The following is a 17,000-nucleotide window of genomic DNA, read 5'->3' on the forward strand; positions in this document are numbered from 1 at the left end:
AGATGGGAGGGGAAGAATTGGGAGCCTGAGGGGAGAGGAGGAAGACAGATTAAGAGTTTAGGGGGGTTGTGGGAGGGTTCTGGGAGCCAGGGGGAGACAGTCTGGAGCTGGCTAGTCAAGGACACTTGGAATTGGGGGAAGACAGATCAAATGAGGAGCTTAGGGTGGGGGGGAATATGGGGCAGCTGGGCAAGAAGACTGGGAGCCTGTGCGGGAAATGACAGATCAGATGTGGAGACTGACTCAAGGTGGAAACTAAGACTGGCAGGGCAATGAGACTAGAACTGGGATGAAGACTAGGGCTGGGTAGGCAAGGAGAATGGGATGAGGAGGCAGGGGTGGGGAACATAGGACTGGTTGAAGGGAATGGGTCAGAAGAGGTCATACTTGGGGACAATAGACAGAGGTGACTGTGCCCACTAGAGAACACTCCCTTCCAAAGCCTGGAATGGAACCCAAGATTCCTGAGTCTCCTCATTCTTCTGTCAGCAAATAGCTGTGAAACCCACTGGCAAAGGATGCTTCTTATCCCACTCTAGTGGCTGGTCAACAGAGAGGGTGACAACCTACCACTGCTATGAGTTACTCTGTTAGAAGAACTGGCAGAGGTCTGTGCTGTGGATCCAAAGGACACAGTGCTGACAGCCAAGTGGGAGTCGGTATGATTCCACATAATGGAATTTCTGTTTATTCAGTTTTCTCCTTTAAAAAACCTTGGAAATTGCACACTAAAAAGTATGTTTCAAAAAATGAGATGATCACATATTATTTTTCCACAGGACCCTTGCCTCATTCACAGGAAGAACCTTCTCTGGCATTGTGTAGTAAAGGAATATGTCTGTAGGACTGCTGCTTCATTTGTTGCAGAAGTTCAAAGGTGTGTAATACATGATGCAGGGGATTACGGGAAGAGAAAAGGTGGTCTCATGTAGGCAGTTGAATGCTGCTCTGGAGAATTGGATTCTATACGTTCCTCTCTTAGAGTTCCGATGTGATGCGCTTAAACCATACTGTTCATAGGTGGTCACTAATTGTGCGTTCCTAATTGCTGGGTGCCAGATATGAGACCTGTCTGGCATGAGGTCAGATCTGCAGAAGTGCTGAGCTCTCACAACTGCGACTGAAGTCCATGGAAGCTGTGCTTCCATTGGGAATTCAGCACCTAAATATCTCTGAGGATTTGGATCTAGGTGACTCAGATTGGGAACCCAGAGTTAGTGGATACTTTTGACCTTACTCTCTCTGTGCCTCAGCTCCCCACCTGTAAATAGCCCCCCTCACCTTACAGGGGAGTTGTGAAGATAATTAATTAGTGTAAACACTGAGATACCATAGTGATGAGCACCATAGAAAAGACCATGAGGAAATCCATAATTCTGTGTACAGAGCCAAGTTTGAATAGTGTGCAGTAAATAAGTCCTGGTGCCACACACACAACAATGAGAATAAAAAAAAATACTGATAGCTGCTGCTCCTCGTTAAGTGAGCACCGTGAATCCTGTGCTCTGAATGAGGCAGGGGTCCTGTGTGGGAAAAATAGTATGTGATCATGTAACTAAAGACTGTCCTAATGCATGAGCAAAATCGGACATTTCCTAACTTTTCAGTGCCGACTTTGCAACTTTAATAATGTTCTTTTGACACAGTTTGTGTATATAATCATTACACTTCATTATGTCACTGTACCTAATACATACAAAGATTAACTTTTATTTGTGTGTGTGTAAGTAAATTAACATAAATGTTTCTTGCAATAATTGCATGGAAAACACTAAAATACAAAGTCTCCAATCATTTTCCATCTTGGACATACATTGCATTTTCATCCAGGCCAGTGTTTCTGCTGTCCTTGAAATCCCCTTTTGACGTTATTGACTTAAGCTGAGACTGTACAGATCATTATTGCAACCAAAGTCCTGTAGTGGCACCAAATCTTGTATAAAGGAGGGTCAAATAAGGTGTCTAAGACAAGGTTATGATTATACTGTCTACTTGTGTGTATTATTTTTGTAGTTAAAGTTATGAATATTGGCTCTATACTATCAGTATTTCAAACTTGTGCTATGCTTCTGGGGAACACTCCAGACAAGCTGGTGTCAGCTCTGCCTAGCCTGCTTGATAGCCCATTAAGGACCATCAGCTATACAATTGACCCATTGAGAAAAGGCAGACTCGCCTTATGACTCAGCAAGGTATGCAGGGACATGCCTATGGACAGAACTCTGAGGTTTTTCCATGCCGTGTGATGGACAGCTTGTCTTTGGGACAAAGAAAGAAAGACCACAGGGCAAGAGAATATAAAAAACTGCTGCAGCTCCTCCATCTTGTCTTCAATCCTGCTTCTGACCTCTGGAGGAACTTTGCTACACTGAAGCTTTGAAGGAAGGACTGAATGACCCATCCCAGCTGGAGATGTTCTCCAGAGACTTGATTTGAACCTGCCGTTTATTCTATCACTGCTGCAAGCCTGAACCAAGAACTTTGACATTACTAATGACAGGTTTCAGAGTAACAGCCGTGTTAGTCTGTATTCGCAAAAAGAAAAGGAGTACTTGTGGCATCTTAGAGACTAACCAATTTATTTGAGCATGAGCTTTCGTGAGCTACAGCTCACTTCATCGGACGCACCATCCGATGCATCATCCGATGAAGTGAGCTGTAGCTCACGAAAGCTCATGCTCAAATAAATTGATTAGTCTCTAAGGTGCCACAAGTACTCCTTTTCTTTTTGCCATTACTGTATGTCATTGATTCCATTTAACCAATTCTAGCTCTCATCTCTATCTTTTTCCTTTTATGAATGAACCTTTAGATTTTAGATTCTAAAGGATTGGTAACAGCGTGATTTGTGGGTAAAATCTGATTTGTATATTGACCTGGGTCTGGGGCTTGGTCCTTTGGGATTGAGAGAACCTTTTTTCTTTTACTGGGGTATTGGTTTTCATAACTATTTGTCCCCATAACGAGTGGCACTGGTGGTGATCCTGGGAAACTGGAGTGTCTAAGGGAATTGCTTGTGTGACTTGTGGTTAGCCAGTGGGGTAAAACCAAAGTCTTCTCTGTCTGACTGGTTTCCTTTGCCTTGGTGTGCATAGAAACCCCAGCCTTGGGCTGTAACTGCCCTGCTTTAAGCAGTTTGTCCTGAATTGGCACACTCAGTTGGGTCCCACCAGAACCAGCATCATTACACCCCTCAAAGAAACTTTCTTTGTGTCTGATTTGAGGTGTTGGCACATGTCCAGTCACTGTCACCAGCTTCCACATTATCTCTGAGCTATGAGAAGGTCTTTTGAAAGTTTTAATGAGATGCCTCCGTGCAGGCTTTTCTTCGGACTTCAACAGAGCTTTTGTTTCTGATATGTGCCAGCTCTTTTTCTGCTGATTGCTAAAAGTTTGGAATCCAAATTGTTTCCCTGTGTTACTAACGAGATGTAAATGATAACTGAATTCAGAATTCAGAAGTACAATAATGGAGAATCATAAAAGGCCTTTGAAATCACTGACAAGTGAAGCAGAACGATTTTTAAAAATATGACACTGGAGCAATTGCAAAGCCATGTACCTGGTCTACCCATTAGAAGCTTGTGCCTTTCTGAATGAAAACATTTTTCAGAATGAAAAACATGAGAGATGATAGACAAAACAAAAACTGAGATTGGATTCTTATCATTTGCTTGCACACTGAAAGGAAAACTCATAGATTGTTATAATACCCTTATTACATAAATACTTACCAAATAAGAATAGAAACATATCAAAAAAGGAATTTTCAATGTAAATGACTGTCACATTATCTGTAACTGTGAGTGATGTGATGGTTCTTTCTGTGTAAGATGCCATTTTCATGCTTCCCAGCAGGAGTACCACTGACTATATGGAGTAGGACTCACAGGTGCTGATACTGCACCATTAAAGCCAATGGGAGCTTTGCCATTGATTTCAATGAATGTAGTCTGAATCCCACAGAAACAGAAGTTACTTGTATGTAGACTCTACATTGTAGGGGAATTTTCAAATGGTCGTCTTTGAGTGTTTTGAAGAAGGTTTGGGGCATTCAGACCAGGGGAATTTTCAAAGAATGGACAGAGCTTGTTCTTTGAATATCTGTTCTCAGTAGCACTGGATGGCTTCAGATCTAACGCTACACCTCTGTAGAATCTGTGCCTCTGTGGGAAGTCCTCCAGTCCTCATGTAAGGTTTCAGAGTAACAGCCATGTTAGTCTGTATTCGCAAAAAGAAAAGGAGTACTTGTGGCACCTTAGAGACTAACCAATTTATTTGAGCATAAGCTTTCGTGAGCTACAGCTCACTTCATCGGATGCATACTGTGGAAAGTGTAGAAGATCTTTTTATATACACACAAAGCATGAAAAAATACCTCCTCCCACCCCATTCTCCTGCTGGTAATAGCTTATCTAAAGTGATCACTTTCCTTACAATGTGTATGATAATCAAGGTGGGCCATTTCCAGCACAAATCCAGGGTTTAACAAGGACGTCTGAAGGGGGGGGGGGGGTGGATAGGAAAAAACAAAGGGAAATAGGTTACCTTGCATAATAACTTAGCCACTCCCAGTCTCTATTCAAGCCTAAGTTAATTGTATCAAATTTGCAAATGAATTCCAATTCAACAGTTTCTCGCTGGAGTCTGGATTTGAAGTTTTTCTGTTGTAATATCGCAACTTTCATGTCTGTAATCGCGTGACCAGAGAGATTGAAGTGTTCTCCGACTGGTTTATGAATGTTACAATTCTTGACATCTGATTTGTGTCCATTTATTCTTTTACACAGAGACTGTCCAGTTTGACCAATGTACATGGCAGAGGGGCATTGCTGGCACATGATGGCATATATCACATTGGTGGGTGTGCAGGTGAACGAGCCTCTGATAGTGTGGCTGATGTTATTAGGCCCTGTGATGGTGTCCCCTGAATAGATATGTGGGCACAGTTGGCAACGGGCTTTGTTGCAAGAATAGGTTCCTGGGTTAGTGGTTCTGTTGTGTGGTATGTGGTTGCTGGTGAGTATTTGCTTCAGGTTGGGGGGCTGTCTGTAGGCAAGGACCCTTGTAAGTTAGACATGGGAGGAAAAACTTAACGTTGGATAGTCCATCCCCTGGACACAACAAGATTTTTGCCTTCTGAATAGTTCTAGTGCTTTTGTGCTGCTTAATTTGAAATGCTTCGAACAATGGAGCTTTACAATTAATAAACCATAAGGACAAATTCATTACTCAGACTTGGCTGTAACTCTTGCTTTACCACACACAACACACATTTAGACCCCAGTTCTGCAGCCCTTACTCATATGGGTATTCCTATGGAACTCTTTACAGTAGTAAGGGCTATGAGACTGGGTCTTTAAACAATACTTCCTGCCATTCAGGGCTGTGGTATGAGAGAACTGACTGTGACACAAAATATTCTCTCCAGCTGAAAAAGATGACAAAGCATCACAACAAAAGGTCAATTATCTCCTAGCAGGTCATGCAACAAAGGCACTATTGAAATTAAAGTACACTATTGAAAAAGATTTTGTAAGTTTTTGCAGTGTTGCAGCCATTTTGGTCCCAGGATCTGATAGAGACAGAGTAGGTGAGATAAGCTCGAAAGCTTGTTCAGTTGGTCCCATAAAGGATACTGCATCACTTACCTGTCTCTTATAGTAAGTTTTAATATTTTTAATTGCTAAATCATTGTGTGCTTTACAACAGGGTTTCACTGAATTTCATTTTTAAAACATATTATAAATGTAGAGGTGTCTATAGAAAAATCCATCCAGAGACTATACCCCTGAATTTTACCAGATGTTGAGGGCTGATTTTCTGATTTATAGCATAGCCTGTTATATCTTTCAAATCTGAAACAGGCAGAACTGAGACTTGGCCAAGGGTCATTAGCATTTAAAAAAATAATCTTTCATCATAATTTAAACCAAGCCTCTGACTTTAGTGACATTTTTGGAGAAGACGAATGGTAACAAACTTGTTTTAGGGCTTCAGTTACGTAGCTGCCGACATTTTAAATATATACTAGACACATCTTTCAAGTCTCTTACTGTAGTTAGAGGGAGACTCCCTTATTTGGAATTGATCACAAAGCATTTTTCAGTCTTTCCCTCTTGCAAGAAAGAATTTTGCATTGTCTTCTGGTTGAGACATGAAACAGATGTTGTGTGCTCTCTCATAGTTATTGAAGAGCTTGTTGCACTTTTGAAAAAGATGTGTTAGGTCTTGTGTCTTGACCAAATTCCCACTTGGATAACTGGATTCTTTTCAGAGGTTAGATTTTGCTATGAGGGGAGCTAGAGGAAAAAATCCCAAACCCAATCGTCTGTCCCTAATTCCCACTGTAATTTCCCTCAACTGCAATATTTTTCACTTCCTGTCCTAAATCGTAGCTATTTGTTGCTAAACCGCAGCTGTGATCCAGCCCAGGGGTGGCTGCATTTCAGTGTTTGGTAAGGTGATCGCCATACAGCCCTTACCTACCTACCTATCCAGGGAGCTGCAATGCTCAGTCCGGTACTATTTGGCAAGCGCGGGACAATCCGCAGACATGTGAAGCGTTGAGACATTCCCCCCCCCCCACACACACACACGTACGAGTCTCGCTGGAGACAGAGCCCGGAGCAGTGAGTCTGTAACCAGAAAACAACACAAAGGAGAGAAACGAAGAGGGGGCTCGCGAGGGTGGCAGTTTGCAGTCCCGGGGCCAAGTGCCCCAGAAGGGGAAATGCAGTGTGCACCCGGGGGGGGGGGAGGGGGGTGACGAAGCTCGGGGCAGCTGCAGACACCAAGATTTGGGGGGGCTGTATACATAGGGAGAGCCTCGTGCACCGATGTGCCGGGGGGTGCACAGATGGGGGAACAGGGGGAGCCTCGTGCACAGATGTGCTGGGGGGTGCACACATGGGGGGCATGCAGGGGGAGCCTCGTGCACCGATGTGCTGGGGGGTGCACCTACGGGGGGGGTGCACGCAGGGGGAGCCTCGTGCACTGATGTGCCTGCGGTGCACACATGAGGGGTGCATCCAAGGGGAGCCTCGTGCACAGATGTGCTGGGGGGGGTGCACGCAGGGGGAGCCTCATGCACTGATGTGCCGTGGGGGGTGCATGCAGGGGGGGGACAGGGGGTGCCTTGTGCACCGATGTGCCGGGGGGGTGCACACATGGGGGGGCAGGGGGAGCCTTGCGCACTGATGTGCCTGGGGATGCACACATGGGGGGATGCACGCAGGGGGAGCCTCGTGCACTGATGTGCCTGGGGGGTGCACGCAGGGGGAGCCTTGTGCACCGATGTGCCGGGGGGTGCACACATGGGGGGGTGCACGCAGGGGGAGCCTCGTGCACTGATGTGCCGTGGGGGGGGTGCATGTGGAGGGGAGAGGGGGTGCCTCGTGCACCGATGTGCCGGGGGGGTGCACACATGGGGGGGCAGGGGGAGCCTTGCGCACTGATGTGCCTGGGGATGCACACATGGGGGGATGCACGCAGGGGGAGCCTCGTGCACTGATGTGCCGTGGAGGGTGCATGCAGGAGTGGACAGGGGGAGCCTCATGCACAGATGTGCTGGGGGGATGCACACATGGGGGGGGGGTGCACGCAGGGGGTGCCTCGTGCACTGATGTGCCGTGGGGGGGTGCATGTGGGGGGGGAGAGAGGGTGCCTCGTGCACCGATGTGCCGGGGGGGGTGCACACATGGGGGGGGGTGCACGCAGGGGGAGCCTCGTGCACCGGCGGACCGGGCCGGGGAGGAGCCGGAGGCGCCGCGCTCCGAGCCGCGCGCCGCCCGGCGGCGGGGAGGGGCGGGGCGGCGCCGGGAGCGGTACTTTGTCTCCGCGCGGCCCGCGCATGCGCCGCCCGCTGGCGGGGCGGGGCCTGGGGCCGGGGCCGGGCGCAGCGGGGCCTGGAGCTCGCTCGGGGCGCCGGGAGCCGCGCGGGGAGGATGGTGCCGGCGGGAGACGCTCTGCCGCCGCCGCCGCCCCCGCTGAGCCAGCGCAGGCCGGGCACCGAGCCGCGGCTCTGACTGAGACCCGCCCGCCCGGGGAGGAGCCACCCTCGCCGGCCCAGGTAACTGGCCGCCCTCCGGGGGCCCCTTGAGCCCCCCGCTCGCTTCACAGATACCCCCGGTCCCCCCCCCCACCGGCCCCCCTCCCCGAATCCCCCCCGAGGGGGCCCCTGAGCCCCCCCGCGCCCCCCCGAGGGGGCCCCTGAGCCCCCCCGCGCCCCCCCGAGGGGGCCCCTGAGCCCCCCCGCGCCCCCCCGAGGGGGCCCCTGAGCCCCCCCGCGCCCCCCCGAGGGGGCCCCTGAGCCCCCCCGCGCCCCCCCGAGGGGGCCCCTGAGCCCCCCCGCGCCCCCCCGAGGGGGCCCCTGAGCCCCCCCGCGCCCCCCCGAGGGGGCCCCTGAGCCCCCCCGCGCCCCCCCGAGGGGGCCCCTGAGCCCCCCCGCGCCCCCCCGAGGGGGCCCCTGAGCCCCCCCGCGCCCCCCCGAGGGGGCCCCTGAGCCCCCCCGCGCCCCCCCGAGGGGGCCCCTGAGCCCCCCCGCGCCCCCCCGAGGGGGCCCCTGAGCCCCCCCGCGCCCCCCCGAGGGGGCCCCTGAGCCCCCCCGCGCCCCCCCGAGGGGGCCCCTGAGCCCCCCCGCGCCCCCCCGAGGGGGCCCCTGAGCCCCCCCGCGCCCCCCCGAGGGGGCCCCTGAGCCCCCCCCCCCACTCTCTCCACAAATACCTCCGTCCCCCTCCCCGCCCGACTCCCCAAATTCCCCGCGGCCCCAAGGGTCCCCCGAGCCTCTGCCCCCCTTCCGCATTCCCCCGTGAGCCTCCCAAGCGGCCTTCCCCCCGATTAGCCCCCCCCTCCGAGGGCCCCCTGAACACCCCCCCACTCTCTCTCTCTCCACAAATGCCCCTTGAGGGGCCCCCCGATCCCCCCTCCCCGACCCCGAATCCTTCGCCCCCCGTCCCCTCCCCCGATACCCCTACTCCACCCCAGTTCTCCTCCTCCTCCGCTGGGCCTCTGGATCTGGCTCGTGTCCCCCCCCCGCCCCGGCTGCGGGGAAGGGCGGCGGGGGGAGTTCCCCGGCCGGCGGGTCCTGGTTTGCCGCGAGCTGTGCCGGGGTTACTGGAGTTCAGGCGCCGCTGAGCTCAGCGCGGCCCGAGCGGAGGATGCGGGGGGCTCTGCAGCAGCGGCAGCAGCAAAGATTAACGGGACATCTCGCATTGCAGTCAGGGGCGAACAGGAAATAGGCCCCTGGCTGGAAAGGCACTGGGATGGGGAGGGGGAGGCGGAATTGGGTTTACAAACAGAGAGCTGGGCTGTGGATGCGGCGCTTGACTCGAGCCCAGAGGATGAGCCGGGGCTGCAGTCGTGACCGAGGTTTGTGGCTCAGTGGTAGAGGCTGCGGTGCTCTGGTTCCCTGTGTCTCTGTTTACATGCTGGTCTTGCAGCCCTCGGAGAAGGGGGCAGGACTGTAAATAGCGCTAAGGCTTTCTTGAGGGCAGACACTGCAAGTTTTTATGTGTGAGAAGCAGCCCCTACAGCAGACTTTGTGAAATTCAGGTAAGGAAGTGAGAAGGGGAGAGGCCCGGTTATTTTAAAAGCCTGTGATGATGGTTATGTAAGAGGCATTCTCTTTCTCCGTCTGGTTAACTTTCTCTGCCTTTATCGCTGATGTCACTTTAGTTGTTTCTTCAAGATCTTCTTTCTCTCTTTACAATAAGGCTTGTGACATGGTTTTGTATCTTGAATTTTAGTGTATGATGGAGTATGGTGCCATGTGTTATGTGCCTTTGAGTATGGACTGTTATCAGAATGATGCCTCCCTTTCAGATATAACAGCACTTTGCAAGGGGGAAGAAGAGTATGCGTGAGAATAAGATGCTGTGGGGGGGGGACGTTTTTCAAGTTTTAAAAAAAAAATTAGCACACAAAGCAAAATTGGTTTTGCCTACAAAAAGGAACTGTTTTGATTGTCCGTTAACTAGAAGACTTCTGGAAGACCTTTGAGGCACAGCTCTTAAGTGGTTTGTTTGCATGTGATAGGCTTTAAAAAACAAAAATTAGGTGGTGCTGTGGTCCCTTCAATGTGCGTGTGAACTCTCTTCTGTAGTTTTAGTACAAAAATTTTCTCTACCAATTCATCTTCTGGACTATTATGCTTTGATTTTTTGGATTAAATCTGGTTAGACTGCAGTACATTTTTTAAATGTAATGTATCCTCTAGGTTTCAAACTGAAAAAAACAGGAAACCATTCTGTTTTTTGTTTGATCACACTGATGTGTAGTTTAGTAAAAACAAAGCTTTCATTAGAAATTCATTTTTTCTCTTCTGTAAGACACTGCAGATATTAAATCATCACAATCCATTATTGTGGCTGTCCATGCCAACTATTTTAAATGATCAGCTATCTGTGAAGGAGAGAAACTGCAGCTATGCCTTGGTTTTAGTCAGCCTACTACTATTCATTGCAAGATGTTAGGATTAACATTTTCCTGTTCCGAAGACATGTAGGAAGCTTTGTTTTAATCCCTAAATTCATTAGGATTGTTGCATGATGTAATGAGGAATTGGTGGTCTTTGAGAGAGATTTTATGTAGCAGGATTGTAACCATTTTACAATACAGAACAATGGATGTTCTTCCTGGGTCCAAAATATAGTGGGACGATGTTTATCTTGCTTACACCAGTTTCATGCTGTTGTAAATCCATTGAAGTTACTATTAATTCAGACTGTGTTTGAGCAGACACCAGGGACCTTTGTTGAAGCTGATGGAAATAGATTACTGCCTCAGTTCTTAGCAGTTTAACTCTGTGGGATAGATTTTAAGAAAAAAATGCACATAAAGCCAATAAAACAGTAAATGGATTGGTATGTGTCTTTGAAATTTGTCATCTGCCTTATGCTTGGTATTGGCTTCTTTAAAAAAAAAAAAAAACTCCATGCTGTTTACTAGACTGGAGATGAAGACTCATTGCTGTTGGTTCCCTTTTATGGAGACTGTAGGTAATTTCTATTTCAATCCACTAGAACACAGTTTTATATTTAATTTTAAATTTGTGCTTTTTTGGACCCAAGTACTACATAGAATGTCATTTTAACTATAAGTGAATATACCTTTTTTAACATGTATGTTTGTGGTTATAAAAATTAAGCTAATGAGAATTATATGTTCTAGATACACTGTAAATACTCTCCACATGCCATAGCTGCAGTCATTAAACACTGTGACATATCAGTATCACTTGCATTTACTTTTGTAAGATTCATTTTGCTTTTGGATAAGGGTGATCTGCCTAAGTCACTCCCTTATGAAATTGTTTTTTTTAACTTTTGTCTTAGGCCCTGATTCTGCAAAGTCTTACCTGCTTAACTTTACATACATCCCCCTGAAGTAAACAGCTTCTTGCATTTTGTAAAATTAAGCATGCATATAATTTTTTGCAGGATATAGGGTTCTTAGATTGTAGTATAATTGAATTCTGGTTGTTTTTCACCTTAAGAAAGATGTTTTACAGCCCTCTGAAACGTCCTACAGTACATCATCCCGGTATATTCTTGTGAAAGTTTTAATGTGTTCGCATCTTGAGTTTCCATGTCTTTTAATTTTTTTTTTCCTAATGGCAGCAGCCTTTCATTCTTCTTTGCTATCATGTAAATCTAGTTGTAGGGAAAAATGCAAGACTGTTTGACAGTCCTGGAGACTGAAGCTTCCTAAATGCCCACGGTGCTTCAATGTTGAGCTAGAGGAATCCTCTCTAAAGCCCTGTCCACGCTACATCATCTAACTGATTGTGTAACCAATTACTGTCATGGCTAAATGTTGCTTGTGTCCGCATACAAGTACCTAAAAGTAGGTTAGTAACAATGGTTAGTATCACCCTCTTACATAGTTGTGGTTCCTATAACAAGTTCAGCACACTGTTTCTTTGCAGGGTGTACAGGATATCCTCAGTGGGCCCACTTACTCAGTTTGGCTGGTAGCCAGACAAGACATCCAATATTGCATTATCCCATATACTTCTGTCCTTGCTCTACAAGCATGTGCTCTGGGCACTCTTGTCCCCTGCAGAGGCACTATAGGATAGCTGCCCAGATTTTCCTAGAATACACTGATACAAACATAGTTAGGTGGACTCACAAATACAGTTGTGATGGCAAAAAAGCTGCTTTGTAAGCACAAACTGATTGGCTAAGGTGACCAAGCCTCTGGCTGGTTAGAAGATGTAGAGTTGGACAGGATCTAAGGGTGTTTCAGTCTCCATGTCAATTCGCTCTTTGGCATTTCTGCTGAAATGTTCACATAGAGATGCAATTTGTTATGGTATTGTTAAAGATGTGCTCTCCTGTCTTCAAAGAATTGGACTGAAACCACCAACTAATTTCACACAGTTCACAAAACAGGCAGCCACTCTTACTTTATCTGGATTTGAACTGGTGATATATAAATGAAAGGTTCTGTGTTTCTGTCATTCCCCTGGCTGATTGGGTTCTATGTTGATTTGTTTACCCCCTTTTCCAACAAACTTTAGCCAGAGTTCAGTCTTCTTGGGAGACAAGTTTTTGTGATTTGGGTGTAAAGAATAGACAAGAGGCATATCATATTTTACAGTCTGTCTTTAAAGAATACAGCTGCTGTGAAACAATCGGGTGCTTTGGTTGGCACTGTAGGAATATAGAGGATGACACATTCTTTGCCTCTTATTATTTATAACCTAAATCAAATACAGACAATGCATTACAGGCCAAACTGGACCCTGCAAACTTACTCATGGTGTCTCAGATGTATGTGTAGTCCTGTTTTCTTCAGTGGGACTAAGTAAGGTGCTTAAAGTTAGACACATGTATATGTTTGGCAGGATTGGTGCCTAAGTAGATGGGCAGTATCAAAGACATATGTTGCACTCTTACACACACACACACACACACACTGTGTGTGTGTGTGTGTGTGTGTGTGTACATACATAACAGTATATGGTAGAAAGAAAAGGAGTACTTGTGACACCTTAGAGACTAACAAATTTATTTGAGCATAAGCTTTCGTGAGCTACAGCTCATTTCATCGGATGCATTCAGTCCACTAGATTGAATGCCTCAATTCATATTTGTCTTTAATTTTGGGTGGGTTATTGGACCCTGAATGTTTTACTTTTCATTTAACAATTCACTTGCTTTTTAGGTGAAAATAGCGACCTCTGTTCACTTGATCTTGTCAGTGCTCTAACCATTCATTTTATTGCACCATATAGGAAAAAATACGGTGTATGCTCATAACTTCTTGTTCAAATAACAAGGCTATGTCTGCTTGCAGTACTGCCTCATTGTAAAACTTTTAGAATTTAAACTCTAAATTCCATCTTGATATGATTTGAAATTGCTGAGCTCCTATAGTAAACCATGAAAACTGCTTTTTAGCGGAAGTGCTGACAAGTCCCTAATTATAGTGTTACGATGCATAATACTAATTTTCCATTTGCAGCTTTAGTATAAGTTATTTGCAAGTCTGCACCATATCCAGCCTCTCTTTGCAAAATATTAGTATGCTGTCATTGTTGGCAGGCCAAGAACATACCCTCATTTAAAAATTACTTGCAATTCATACATTTTTTACTTCCCTTGAGCTGGGGCAGGAAGAAAAGAGTTTAATGAAAGCTCTGGAAACAGAACTGTTCTGCTGGATCATCAGTCCCAAACCCAAAATATTGGACTTCTCTGTGGACTTGTATCAGCACTGGCTTTTTCTGTGTATTTGGCACATAACATTGTCCCTCCATTCGTTCTTGTTCTTGTATATTTCAACACTATGCCAGTTTACAAGAATCCAACTCTCTGAAGAACTCAGAATTGTTTTATATTTCATATCTCCTGCTCCCAAGAACAGAGCGGACATGCATAACACAGAAGCATTGAGATGTGCGTGCAGGCACTCAGAGCACAGCTGGTGGGTCTAATTTTAGGCTTACCAGCCTTGACATTGAATCTTTTAATAGTCCTTAGTCAAAACAGTCTCTGATGCAGCTAGGTGTTCCATTTTAAATAAACGTTTAACCAAGTTAAACAACTAATCAGGAAAAAGATCTTGGAGTCATCGTGGATAGGTCTCTGAAGATGTCCACACAGTGTGCAGCGGCATTCAAAAAAAGGAAACAGGATGTTAGGAATAATTAAAAAATGGATAGAGAATAAGACAGAGAATATCTTATTACCCTTATATAAATCCATGGTACGCCCACATCTTGAATACTGCATACAGATGTGGTCCCCTCATCTCAAAAAAAGATATACTGGCATTAGAAAAGATTCAGAAAAAGACAACTAAAATGATTAGGGGTTTGGAATGGGTCCCATATGAGGAGAGATTAAAGAGGCTAGGACTCTTCAGCTTGGAAAAGAGGAGACTAAGGGGGGATGTGATAGAGGTCTATAAAATCATGAGTGGTGTGGAGAAAGTGAATAAGGAAAAATTATTTACTTGTTACCATAATATAAGAACTAGGGGCCACCAAATTAAATTAATGGGCAGCAGGTTTAAAACAAATAAAAGGAAGTTCTTCTTCACACAGTGCTCGGTCAACCTGTGGAACTTCTTGCTTGAGGAGGTTGTGAAGGCTACGACTATAACAGAGTTTAAAAGAGAACTGCATAAATTCACGGAGGTTAAGTCCATTAATGGCTATTAGCCAGGATGGGTAAGGAATGGTGTCCCTAGCCTCTGTTTGTCAGAGGGTGGAGATGGATGGCAGGAGAGAGATCACTTGATCCTTACCTGTTAGGTTCACTCCCTCTGCAGCACCTGGCATTGGCCACTGTCAGTAGACAGGATACTGGGCTGGATGGACCTTTGGTCTGACCCAGTATGGCAGTTCTTATGTTAAGTTTAGTTCAAAAATAATCAAAGCTTTGCATAGCAATATTCTTATAAAATAATGTTTGTTTTTTTTCCCCAGTGTAAGTGCAGCCTATGGACCAAATTCTGCTCTTACACCCATGCATCCAAAATCAGTAGGGTTTCACAAGTATAAGAGCAGAATTTGGACCTATGTCCCTTTTCAGTTTCTGGCAGATTTCTCTGCAGATTTCTTGCAGATGTTCAAGACATGAGCTTGTGAGGTGCTGAGTGCCTTTTCTGCCCATAGTAGCCAGTGAGAGACTGGAGCGCAGAGTGTATTGCAGGTTGGGGCCCTTGGGGAAGGATTTTCAAATACACTAGGAGTTGGACTAACTGCTCTCACTGAAGTCAGTGGTATTTTTTACCATTGTCTTCAGTGGGAGCAGTTAAGCCAGCACTGAGTGTTTTTGAAAATATTCCACCTTTAGTGTGTTTCTGTAACTACTCACTAAGCATTGTATTTAGGGCTTGTCTACATGAAGAAATTGTATCGGGTTAGCTTAAATGTGCTGAATTAAACCAGCGTGAATTTTGGGTATGTGGACTCGTATATTGATGTAAAACTGGTTATATTGATTTAGGTCGTGCCTGTACATTTATTGATGCAAGCTAATGTAAGTCAGATTTAAACCTATGAGTACATGCATGCAGATTGCATTTTTGTGCAGCTTTGTGTGTAGACAAAGCCTTAGAAATAAACCTATTCAAGGGAAAGTGTGAGAGTTTTTTGTCAGTTTTTAATCAAAAGTTTGCTGGTACTGTATTCTTTTCAGCAGTATTTTATCTATTCTGAAATTGGCATGACCTGCACTTGTAATAAATGCACTGGCCGTGTTTTTCAAAATGGTGTGTCTTAAGTTAGGCTCTTAAGTCAACTTTTGGCCACTTAGGGTTTGTCTATTCTACAGCTGAGAGTGAATCTCCCAGCCCAGGTAGACAGACATGTTAAAAACATCTGGATGTTCCAGCTAGACACCCAAGCGAGAACCTAGGATGTAGGGTGGGTTTGAAGTCACATGACTAGCTGGAGCCTCCACAATACAACTATTTTAAACATGCTCACTCCCAACTTTGAAATGTAGACATACCCTTAAATGACTGGCCTGGTTTTTCAGAAGAGGTGAGCATCCAGCTGCTCATATTGACTTTTTTTCTAAGCATATAAAGGTTTAACGTTTTTTTGCCCAATCAAAATAATGTATTTTAAGATTTTTGTCACATATCAAGAGTTTAGAATAATGGACTTTGCTCACGTGTAGCACATTGTATTGAAACTTGGCAGCAGTTGCATTAGGCTTTAAAGCTTGCAGATTTCTCGTAGACATAATTTAAAAGGGTATCTCATGAATATTGGATGTTTTGTTATGCAGTCTTGTCTCTTTCACCAACAGAAGCTGGTCTAATAAAATATATTACCTCACCCACCTTGTGTCTCTTGTTATGCAGTGACAAGATTTGCTATGATTTTCCAGTGTAGCCACTTTCTGTAATATATTGCCTACCAGTTGCACCATGTTACAGTTGTCAAAGTTGTTTTTAAAAACTAGGTTTAGAAATTTTACGCTGTACCGTTAAGACACAAATACAGTAGAACCTCAGTTACAAAAACCTCTGGAATGGAGGTTGTTCGTAACTCTGAATAAAATGTTATGATTCTTTCAAAAGTTTACAACTGAACATTGACTTAATACAGCTTTGAAACTATTATGCAAAAGACAAATGCTACTTTCCCTTTATATTTTTAGTAGTTTACATTTAACACTGTACTATACTGTATTTGCTTTTTTTGGTCTCTGCTGCCACTGGATTGCGTACTTCCGGTTCCAAATTAGGTGTGTGGTTCACTGGTCAGTTTTGTAACTCTGGTTTCGTAACTCTGAGGTTCTGCTGTACAGTTCACTTAAGCTCCCAAGTATAGGTTTGTGAATTTAGAAGGGAAAAGCAAGCTTGCCCAAATCGTGCCAATTAACTGAGTTATTCATGGCCCCATTTAGCCTGTGTTTGGGAAAGCAGGTAAGTTCTGCTTGAGTTTGTGGTGAGTAAGGAGTACTAAATAGGGCCCTTAAATAAAACTTAATTTTTCTTGTTCTTCGTATGTAGATATTGTGCCATACAGCTGA

The 17,000-nt window shown here is 45.8% G+C and overlaps 1 protein-coding gene across 1 annotated transcript in view; it reads left to right on the forward strand.

Moving 5' to 3' along the window:
- The first annotated feature begins 7,899 nt into the window (after nucleotides 1-7,899).
- Nucleotides 7,900-17,000, forward strand: part of RNF145 (ring finger protein 145) — a 58,877-nt gene continuing 49,776 nt past the window's right edge. The window contains exon 1 of the mRNA XM_048860537.2: nucleotides 7,900-8,071. The gene's annotated coding sequence lies outside the window, so the exon portion shown is untranslated. The remainder of the gene's footprint in view (nucleotides 8,072-17,000) is intronic.

The sequence above is a fragment of the Caretta caretta genome, chromosome 8, assembly GCF_965140235.1.
Source record: "Caretta caretta isolate rCarCar2 chromosome 8, rCarCar1.hap1, whole genome shotgun sequence".
Lineage (NCBI taxonomy): Eukaryota > Metazoa > Chordata > Testudines > Cheloniidae > Caretta > Caretta caretta.